This window comes from Centruroides sculpturatus, unplaced genomic scaffold (genome assembly GCF_000671375.1).
Source record: "Centruroides sculpturatus isolate CEXI.00-Female unplaced genomic scaffold, Cexi_2.0 scaffold629, whole genome shotgun sequence".
Lineage (NCBI taxonomy): Eukaryota > Metazoa > Arthropoda > Arachnida > Scorpiones > Buthidae > Centruroides > Centruroides sculpturatus.
Window position 1 is genome coordinate 402,430 of NW_019384821.1, and position 12,094 is coordinate 414,523.

Sequence of the window (12,094 nt, forward strand, 5' to 3'; positions counted from 1 at the left end):
CACTGATGAGTTCTTTTGCAGCTCAGTCACTGAATAGGCAACTTAATTTATAATTTATTATGATACATAATTAAATTTATGAAACCTGAATACAATTAATATAATATATAAATGAATTCTTAGGTAAGTTTTAAAATTTTTCTGTGATTTTTTTAGGTTTTAAACAAATTAACATATCTCAAATTACAGTCGACCCCCATAACACTGTTGATTATTCCGTGTTATATGAATTCCATGTTGTACGAGTTACTTAGATTTTACGTGTGCCGAGTTGTGAACGGCTCACGTATTTGTAAAATCTAAGTGATTCGTACAACATGGAACTCATATAACACGGAATTATCAGCAGTGTTATAGGGAGGGGTCTACTGTACTGTACTTCATTATTCATACGAGTTTCGTATGATATAAACAATAAAAGTGACTTGCTAAATAACAAAATAATAGTAAAATAACATTAAAATTTACTAAAAATATTTAAAAAGTAACAATTTATTTTATAGATATAAAGATATTTCTATTAATTTTTCAGTTGAATTTCATTCTTAAATATTGAAGTATTGTAGGAAACTTCTAACGAATATCGACGTTACAGTAAAATAACATTATATTTCTTCTCTAAAATTAGGAAAAAAACTTTAAAAATTCATATTTTATCCATTTAAAACGAAAAAAACGCAATTTATACATCAAATTCAATAAAAATTCTGTCGTATTTAATTGTTAATTAACGAATGGTTGAACCATGTGAGTGTATTTCTATTTTATAAAAGCTAAAAATGTTAAATTTTCCGTTTGTGTCCGCGTTACAACTTTCGCCATCGGTCTTAAAATATAAAAATGACGTTTATGTCGTGTCCAAACATATGCCTTCGTTGGCAGTGTGACAACTTCCTGGTCTATTGTCGAAAATATGTTGTACATCTGTGACTTTTCCTTAGTTGACATTTTCCGATATCCTGACACAGCACTTTGAACCCCCTATATATTACTTCAGTTATTTTTCAGTAATATATAGAATTGTTTCTAGTTAATTATTAAAATATCTACAAGTAATAAAGTTTCTTTATGCTATAATACTTATATTTCATAGTATCTAAAATGCTTTATAACGTTAACTACTTTATAATGGTTAAAGAAAAAAAAACTAATTGAAAGCCTTAGGGCAAGAACACGTTAACTCAGTCTCTGTATTAAACATGGTTGAATTTCTACACACATTAAGCAGGTCAGAAAATACATAACCCATGACCCATAACTTCTCATAGACTGGCCTAACAACCCCTAACATAATTAATCACCTGTAACCTGTCTAAAATACAGAGCAAATTCTAAACTTTAGAGTCATTTTCTCAGAAACTTGAAAGTCATATGAAGCTTTAAATGTGTAACCTGCATTGAGGTAATATGGAATGATCTTCCTATAGGAAAGACATTTTTCCAGATTTCTTCATTGGTTTATCGTATAAAGAAATGGAATTTTCTGTATATCGAATACAATTTAGTAAATTTTAAAAATTTCCTAAATAAATTTTATCAAAATTAATATAAAAAGTAGTAAAAACATCTTAAATTTTGTATAACTTCTAGTTGAAGTTGAGTGCATTGAAAACAATGCAGTAAAATTTAGTGTTTTTTTTTTCTCTTTCCTTTTAAAAATGATAGTAATAAATTGTGATGGAAAGATGACAAACATGTCTACATTTTTTTATGAGGAGGAAAAAAAACAAAATAAGAAAGCAGCGAAACAATATTAGATTTAAAAAAAGCGCTACTATATTTTTAGCAAAAGAATTTCATTTTATATTTTCGACTTAAAAAATAAATAAAGAAACAAGAATTCTACTTCAAAATTCGAACTCGAATCCTTCTTTCTCTTGTTTTAAAATCGAATTAAATAAAGAAACGAAAAAATTCCACAAGTGAATTGAAGAGTAGAAACAACAGGGGGGGGAAAAGGAAAGGAAATTCTCTCGGGAGTATAAAAATTAAGGAAATTCATGACAAATTCTCTTTAGAAAAGGCAATAGTGTCATTTTGCTACATAAATAACATCTCATTTCCTGTATTGGGAGTACTTAGAATGGATGGAGCTGTGCAATATAATACTGAATGAGCTATTATGTGCGTAAGAGGAAAATCGCTTTGTCTTTGTCTTCGCACATTATCAAACATCAAAGTTGGTCATTAATCTAACGTCAAGACCTTCTCTTTATTCTATACTCGAAAATAATCTGAATAAATGATCATTTACTCTCAAAAATCGATGGTAAATATTTTTATCTTGTCATCGAAAAGTGTGATGAGATATACTGTTTTTTTTTAAATGTAAATTAATAGAACTTTTGGTTTAAATATTCAAATATAAATATGAAAAGGTCTTGAGAAAATTGCATGTAAAATTAGTATAATTTAATGCTTTTAAATTGTATCGTAATATTTCTTCTTTGTGACTCTTTAAATATTTAAATTTTTGTTTATATAAGCTATTATTTACGTAGAACTTGTTTGTAAATAGGACTTATTATACTGGATAATTTCGAATTAGTAAAAAAAGAAGAAAATTTAGTAAAAAATAAGACGAAATATCTTAATTTTTACCTGAAAATAGATGAAAATTAAGATATTTTGTCTTGTTTTTTGACTAAGTTTATCTCCTTTTTTTTGCTAATTCTAAACTACACTAGTAAAATAAATTTTATTTATAAACGTAGATAATATATAAAAATATTTGTGTTTTTTTTTACGTTAAATAAAATTATTAATTACAATTTAATTATGTTAATTAATTTCATTATCGCGTTATTAAGAAAATCAAACGTCATCTGATACATAATAATATAATTAGAATTAAATGTACTTTACGTAATTAGTCTACGTAACAATATTTTAAAAATATCAACCAATTATTTTTATTAATTCGTCGTTTAAAACTGTCGACCAATCAGGATTGACAACGTCACATAGTTTCCAGTTAATTAGCCAATACGGTCGAAATAAGATATGATTTTATAAAAATTCAAAAATTTAAAGACCAATCAGAATCTTTTTAATTTTTGTATGCTGTTTTTTTTATTTTTTAAATTAAAAAACGTAATATCTTTTTATTTATAATTTTAAATTTATAAGAACGATACTGGCGTAGACAATGGGCTTATCAAATTTAATTTCATGCACTACACTAAATCACTTTCTTTTTTTTTAAATAATTAGGCCTATATATAAGACTTTTTATATTTTAAAAAATTATACACACGAAAGAGAACGATTTATAAAAGATTTCTTTTAGAATGGTTGAACCATGTGAGTGTATTTCTATTTTATAAAAGCTAAAAATGTTAAATTTTCCGTTTGTGTCCGCGTTACAACTTTCGCCATCGGTCTTAAAATATAAAAATGACGTTTATGTCGTGTCCAAACATATGCCTTCGTTGGCAGTGTGACAACTTCCTGGTCTATTGTCGAAAATATGTTGTACATCTGTGACTTTTCCTTAGTTGACATTTTCCGATATCCTGACACAGCACTTTGAACCGGGAACAGATTTTTAACCTTTTTTTCTTACTTTTATTTTTATTATTTTCTTTATATTTATACAATTTAAAAAGCTATAAAACTTTTTTCATTTTCAAATTCACTTATACTACCTGTTTTATTTTTCTAGTAATTTTAAGTTAATTATTCGTGAATAATTCATGTTTTTTTTTCTTTCACAAATTGAAAATTTTAGCTTAAAATAACTCATTTAAAATTATAAATATTATATAAATTACTTTTTATTACATATATCAAAGATTTTAACATTCTAATTTAACGTTTTTTTTTTTTTTAAGAATATGCTATTTTAGTTTTTAATAATTTACTAAATATTATGGAGTATTTAAACACTTTTAATACGCTAATCCTTCAAAATATAAATTAAATAAAATTTTATATATAAATTATGGTAAAATTACCAGAACTACATTTTTGGTCACGCCATTATAATGTTGATACAGTACTTTAAAAATTATATAAATCTATTTCATTGATTGGCTGAAAACGAGCGGTACGTAATAGTAGGCGTTATCAGAAAAATAAAATTACCATACGATTATTTGAAGAAAAGTAAAAGTGTTGATTACAATTAACTAATCAGAATACGTTAACATTCTCAATGTAACGCCTATCAATATACGCTATCCAATCATCGATAGTTATGTAAACTACTTTTAAAGTATCCTAATTATTGTAAAGAATTGCATTGAATTATTGTGTGTATTAAAGCCTGTCTAAAATGGAGAAAAAATGATTTCTGTTATAAAACCCGTTAAAAATTTAGGCTTTATATAAAAATACAGTATAAAAAGCAATATAATTTTAAAATTTTTTGTTTAATAAGTGGATAAAAATCTATTTTGTTCATATATTTTTATGGCTTTCTGAAAGGATTAAGGCCCGGGAAACATTTTCCATTAGGCCCACTAGGCTCAGGCTTAGGAAGACAATGGTTTGGGCCTCTAGTTCAGGCCCAAACTAAGAGGGAAACAAAATTCAAAATAATCATAATAATAAAAAAAATGATGAAAAATATTGTTATGTATAAGCAATAAAAAAAATACAATTATTGCAGAATTAAAATTATAAAATAGAATCATTTAGTGCAAATTTAACACTATTAGTTCGTGGTGTCCCTGCATATGTGGACCTAGAGGCGCCATATATTTAAATACACTATTGATTAAAGCTCTATAGTTGTGATTCTCAGCTCTCACCTCTCTGAGGCCCTCTTACTTTTAAATTATAATTAAACTTCTGAAATTAATAATTACCACAAAATATACGTAAACAGAAAAGCACAAACTTAAAAAACTAACTTAATTTTTACTTGATTTATAGCTTATATTTTATTATACGAAAAGTATCTTTTTATATATTGTTTATAGAAAAACTTTCGTGTAATAATTTAGCCTATTTACAAAGTACACAATGAGTTTATATAAGAGACAGTCTGAGGAAAAAAAAAAGAGAAAAATGAAAATATTTGGATGAAGAAAATCAAAAAAATTGCAGCAATGGTCTTGGAAAGCTGCAAGGGTCTTTCTAACAAGCAAAAAGAGGTCAAGATGGAGATTCTTTGTCTACAGAAGCACCATAAGTCGAACTCATTTCAAGAATGAAACACATAAAACGAAAAAAAAAAAGAACCAATCAGATACGTGTTTGCTTCGTATGCATTTCTAGTCTTCCACTATTAATATTACATTGTTTTAGTAACAATTCCTGATTGCTTAAATTACAATTATAATAAATACTTTAATTATATTACATGGAAATAAAGCACTACCTTTGCTCTAAAACAAAATTTAAAGACATTATTGCTTTTAAATTTTGTTGTATTTATTAACTAAAATATATTAAAAAAATTGAGAAATAATTTCAACAGGTAATAACATACTTGTGTAAATATTTCATTTAATAAAAAAATATTTAATTACTTCAAAAAAAATAACTTACTAGACAATAAAATTGTATTGTTTTCGATCTAAAAAGACACTTTTTCTTTAATAGTAATTTATTCAATGTTTCTTTTTTTATTATTAGATTCCTTTTCTATTTAATCAAATAATAAATACACTTTTTTGCCTTAAGGACATAGAGAAAAAGTTAAAAAATAAAGAAGAGCAAAAGTTTATTCTCTAGAGATGAATGTAGGAATGAATAGATACTGTATATGAATCTTTAACGTGTTTTTCTTCTTTTTTTGACTGTTTAAATTTGTAGAAAAATAAATTCAAATAACTTTCTACAAGTTTTGATTAAATTATAACTTGTGTATGTTTACAGATAGATTATTATTAAATTAATAAACTTAAGTTTAACGAAGCTGTTGAAAAGTACAGTTTGAAACAAGAATCTTGTTAGGATAACATAACTAAATAAGTTTGTTAAAGAGAATGTTTGATTAATAATAATAAAAAAAAGTAATAATTTTAAACATAATTATAAACTAGACAAGATAAATATATATATTAGAAGATAAATAACTTGATTTTAATACACGTTATATAAGATTTTTATAGATTTAATGAAAATTCTATTATTTTACCAAATGTACAGTACAGTAGATCCCCCCTATAATACTGTAGATAATTCAGTGTTATATGAATTCCATGTTGTACGAGTCACTTAGATTTTACAAATACGTGAGCCATTCACAGCCCGGCACACGTATTTGTAAAATCTAAGTGACTCGTACAACACGGAGTTCATATAACACGGAATTATCTAGTGTTATAGGGAGGGGTCTACTGTACTGTACTTCATTATTCATACGAGTTTCGTATGATATAAACAATAAAAGTGACTTGCTAAATAACAAAATAATAGTAAAATAACATTAAAATTTACTAAAAATATTTAAAAAGTAACAATTTATTTTATAGATATAAAGATATTTCTATTAATTTTTCAGTTGAATTTCATTCTTAAATAATATTGAAGTATTGTAGGAAACTTCTAACGAATATCGACGTTACAGTAAAATAACATTAATATTTCTTCTCTAAAATTAGGAAAAAAACTTTAAAAATTCATATTTTATCCATTTAAAACGAAAAAAACGCAATTTATACATCAAATTCAATAAAAATTCTGTCGTATTTAATTGTTAATTAACATGACTATTGAAATGAAATAATTTAAAGTAAATTAAACATGTAATAATAAATTTATTAATAATTACACACGTTAAAATTATAATTAACAATAGTAAATATTAAAAATGTAATTAATTTATTACCTATTAAACATTTATTTATTTTTATTTCATAATTTTATATAAGTAAATAACAAATTATAAATGTCATTTACTAATTATTAAATAAAGTTTTTAAGCAAAATAATATATTTATAAATAATAAATTATTTAAGTAATTTAAATAAAAATATTAAGTTAATTCTTGTTTAAAGATGCATTTAATAGCAAAAATTTCCATTAAAACTATAAGAGAATTAACAAGATTTTTAAGTAATTTCTACATTAATAACATTATAAAGTAATTATAATTAATACCATATTTTAATTTAATGATGTTTTACTAGTCAACACATTTATATTAATTTAATTAGTTTAATAAATGTCTTTATTACTCTGTTAATATTTTTAGTTATTTAAATATTAAAATCATGTTTTAATATTTAAATAAATAAATTACGTACTTAAACAATAAAAGAGTTGCTTAATTTTACATTAATTCAATATAAACAAAGTACAAAATTATGATTTTTATAGTTTAAAAACTGTAAATATTATCAAATATAATGGTAATGATGATGAGGAGGAGAAAAAAAGAGGAAGAGGAGGAAATAATTAAAGACAAATCTATTATCTGGATGGCCTACTGTCATCATCAATGATGAACTTATCTAGATGTTCTGTATTCGTTTAATAGACTAAATGCTATTAAAATTATTAAAATTGTCATCATCATCATCATCATCATCATCATTTCATTAATGGAATTCATTATAAATGCCTGTAGCATCGTTAAATAATTGCTTATCTTGTGTCGTCTAATAGATGAATTTATTTGCACGTTTTGTAATCATTATCATCATTCCTTTAATATAAATGATGATAAATGACATTAGAATTATCGATGACGATGGAAATATCATTATTTCGTCAATAGAATTTATTATAAATGATTACAATCGTTAATAAGTCACTAAATCAATGTTTATCATGTGTTGATCTTCTGCCATCATAAATGAATTTATCAGGATGATCCTCATCATTATCATCACATTCCTTTAAATAGAACAGATGATCGAATCACTGGCGACAAAGCAAAATTTTCTACTCTCACAATATTTAAGTTAAAATATAACTTAATTGTTGAATTATTATCTATGAAATTTATTAATTCGTCTTCCAATTTTACGAATTTAGTTTTAAATTTACTTTGAATTTTACGCATAAATAAGTTAAATAATTACATTTGACACGTGTTTTTTCAGTGTAATACGATTTAGGAACAAGATTTTCCACCCTTTTGAATATTTTACCAAAAAAACATACACAGGAAGAATAGTGAGATTGACAGACGTCAATCCAAGTTGTCAGCCTTGGGCACTATTTATATGCCACCATGTCACAATTTTACTTAAAGCAGATGTCTAGATAACTTGAATAAAATGGAAATATCATATATTTTTTTAGTAAAGACTTTAAAGTTTTATACATAAAATATTAAGAAATGTAATCCTATAGGATTATTATAATTCATAGAAGTATAGAAATAGAAAATTCAACCTGAAAAGAAATGTTTAGGTTGAATTTACAGCTCAAATTAAACAATATTTTAAGATAAATATGTAAATAAAAAAAACACAAACACAGAGAAAAATAAGTTTTTGTTTTGTATATTACATTCTTATACGAAATTCAATCAAGATTATTATTATATATTTGATTTTCTGGATATAAAACAATTGGTAAATCCAAGAAACAAATCAATTTTAGGAAAAAAATTTACGAATAAATTTAAAAATAAAGCAAAACTATATATCAATTTGTCTCACAGATATTTATTGCAATTATGACATTATTAAGATTTGTATTCTTAACACGAAATTCAACCAAATCTATGCTTTTATGTTTAATTTTTTATTGATATAATAGCTTAATAAAACCAAATATAATTTGTTTTTATGTTAAAAATATAAAAATAAGTACCAAGAAATATTCTTAAAAGTAAAGTAGAAGTATTCTCCATTTGTTTTAGAAAGTTAACAACTGTTCAGTATCAGAATTCTTGAAAGAAGCCATAGAAAACTTCACAACTCCATAAAACTGTTGATCTTTGTAGTTATTGAAAACATCACTCTTTTATAAAAGAAAAGAAACCTTTGAAAACATCGATCTACTAAAACAACAATTTTCCATCTTTGATATTTTGTAGAAACTTTCACAATTTTATTTTAACTCAATCATTTATATCTTTGAAAAACAGTTTAAAATTCTGTTAATTTTTTCCACAATTTCTCCGCATGACTCTGTTGTAATCAGGAAAAGTATGATGTACAGGGGCAAGCAATTACTAATTTGAGGTGGATAGCATATATTTTAAATTAAATAAATTAAAAATATGATTAAAAATTGCAGCCCATTTTTCAAAAAAGTAAAAATATAAGGTGTTTACATATGTAATTTTTAAATTTTAATCATTTCAATCATTAAAATATGCGCTAAGAAGGAGGAGGAGGAGGAAGAAGAAGAAGAAGAACATGATGATGATGATGATAAATGTGTTCATCAAGCCAACAGAATAGATTGTAGTTTTGGGAATACATTAATTTTCACCACTAATGACTAGCAATTCAGATAATGTTTGACAAACAGATTATTAAAATTAAACGCCCGATAGATTTCGGCCATTATATCCATTTTGGGATGGAAACGTTAGAGATTTTCTTCACCATTTTTTTTTCTGTTGACTGATTAATGCGTCAATACACGTTTACAAGTATAACACACTTAGCTTTAAGAAAGTGAAAGTATGTATATTGTAGTAAAGAGTGAAAGTGTCTTGTGTTTATAAGTCAGATAGGAGAGAGTGTGTTCTTTTATTTTTAACATTTCAAGAAGACAATGAAAGGAGAAAGATCGTTTAAGGTACAAACATGCATTATACATGTGCGGCACTTGTCACCTACATGAATAAATATGAGCCTGGTATATTTCTTTAACAGATACTAACAGAACTTTTAAATAAGGTCTTTAAATAAGGAGAAGATTAATTAAAGATTCTCGTAGGTGATATAACATTTTTCACTCGAGTGTTAAGAGATAAGTGTTTTAAGATTTATCTCCAAAATTTTTTTTTCCTGGAGCTACACTCCATTATGCAGCACTGATTAAAGAATTTGAACTAAACAAGGTCGTTGTTGATTATTCTGTTATAATTAAATAAATTTACTATACCGAAACTTAAAAAAATAAATAATATAAAGTTAAAAGATTAGGCTGTGAAATTCATTAAGTGACATACGTGACTAAGTGATGCTCTGTTAGAATTATGTATTTTAAAAAAACAGTTTCTTATACATGAAATTCATTAAATGACATACAAGAATAAGTGATGCTCGACAGAATTACGTTTTTAAAAATAATTTCTCGTGATTTAAAGTCAAAAATAAGGAAAAATTTATTAGAAGAGAACTTCGCTTTTACTTAAAATGATTTTATTTAAATTACAATTAATCCCTTTAAGCTTCTACTATTATAATTTTGAATTAATTCATTAAAGATTCCTCATCAATGTAGGTTAATCCCTGTAACAACGAACAACACTTACAACTCGATAATTCTACAATATTTTACTCTTATAAAATTATCAAAAGTTATTTTACTCATCACTTACTTCAGCTGTTTATTATTTAAATGATTCAAAGATTAAGTAATAATGTAATTTTCCATTCGAAAAATACCGGGCCAAATCCACAGGAAACCAAGTGGAAAATTAAATAAAAATAATAAACGAGTAAAAATTATTGTAATATCGACATTCTGAAATTTTTAAGAATATTTTTAATTTAAAATATATGATCGCGATCTTAAATTACTAGTGTTTTGCCCCTGTACATCATACTTTTCCTGTTAACAACAGAGTCACGCGGGTCATCCAACTAACTCAGTTCTGGAGAAATTTTTTGAATTGAAATCACGTGACTTCCGTTCTATACCGGAAATTCATGTATACTTAACCGAGACCTCCTGTCCTTATGCTTTTCATATCTGGTCTCGAATTTCATCTATATAACACCGTTCACGAAATTAAGGAAGAGGAATGACAGGCAGTGGGGAAATTTATAGGTTTACAATGTTTTTTTTTCAAAATTTAGCCCAATAATTAGGTTACCAAATTGGATATTAAAGCAGACGTGAAAGTATTGTTTATTTAGTACCATATTTTCTAAATAGTTTTATCTGTGTTCTTGGTATGTCGACTAGTATTAGGGGAATGTCCAGACAGAATGTCAATAGATGTATGAGAGAGAATGTTCGACATTGTTCTGACATAGGTACTACTCTTTAATCCTTCTTCTCAGATCTCAATAACCATTGATTGAGATCATTTGTTATCCTCTTCTTCACTCAATAATCAATAGAGAGAAGGAACGAGACGACATTCCTATTTACAGAACAGATAGTAAAATAAAAATAAAATTTCAATACGTCGAGCAATTTAAGAGGAAAATACAGTAAAAATTTGTATCTAAATAAAGCAGAAACCTGCCTAAACAGGAAAAATACAGGTACAATTCGATTCCGGTTTACTCGTGTTTTAATACACGTTTTTAATGTTTAAATACAGCAAAACCTGTTTAAAACGGAAACCTGTATACCGTCCGAGTCCGGTATAAGCAGGTTTATTTGCCGGACAATTATTTAAGTTTAATTAACATTAAAAAAAATGTATTTTGTACGTTCCACGCGCAATATATACATAAATTATTTTGAACACGTGCTTATGTAATGATTATTAATCACGTGTCTAGAAATGGATTAATTTATGAGAATTTAAATGTTTCATGCGCTTGAAATTGATTTATTTTTATAAATTTGTTTCATGAAAGTTAAAAAAAGTAATTTTTAATGAATTAATTTTTCGTAATTTACATAATATGTGGCACGCAAGGGGTTAAGTACATTAATGAGTATTATACATTACAAATGTAATATATGTTAGAATGAAGATTGATTTATGAAGCATGTTTGACTGAAAATATTTTTAACAATTAATTTACACGTTTAATTCACTTTAAATTAAGTAAATTTACAAACATTTCCGCAAGAAACGTAATTAATTCATTAAAAAAAAAATATATATATATATTTATTTTTTTTATATGAGTAAAAAATACGATAATGAAACGTTGGGAACGGCTCAAAATTCAGTTAATCGTTATAAAGCCTAAATGATTGCCTTATTTGTGTATTTTATTGCTTATAAATTTTGTAAAAATTATTTAAGGCTAGGATATTGCTCAATACACAAATCATAACACTTCAAAAATTGCCGAATTTCTTTTAAAAAAGTTACTTAGC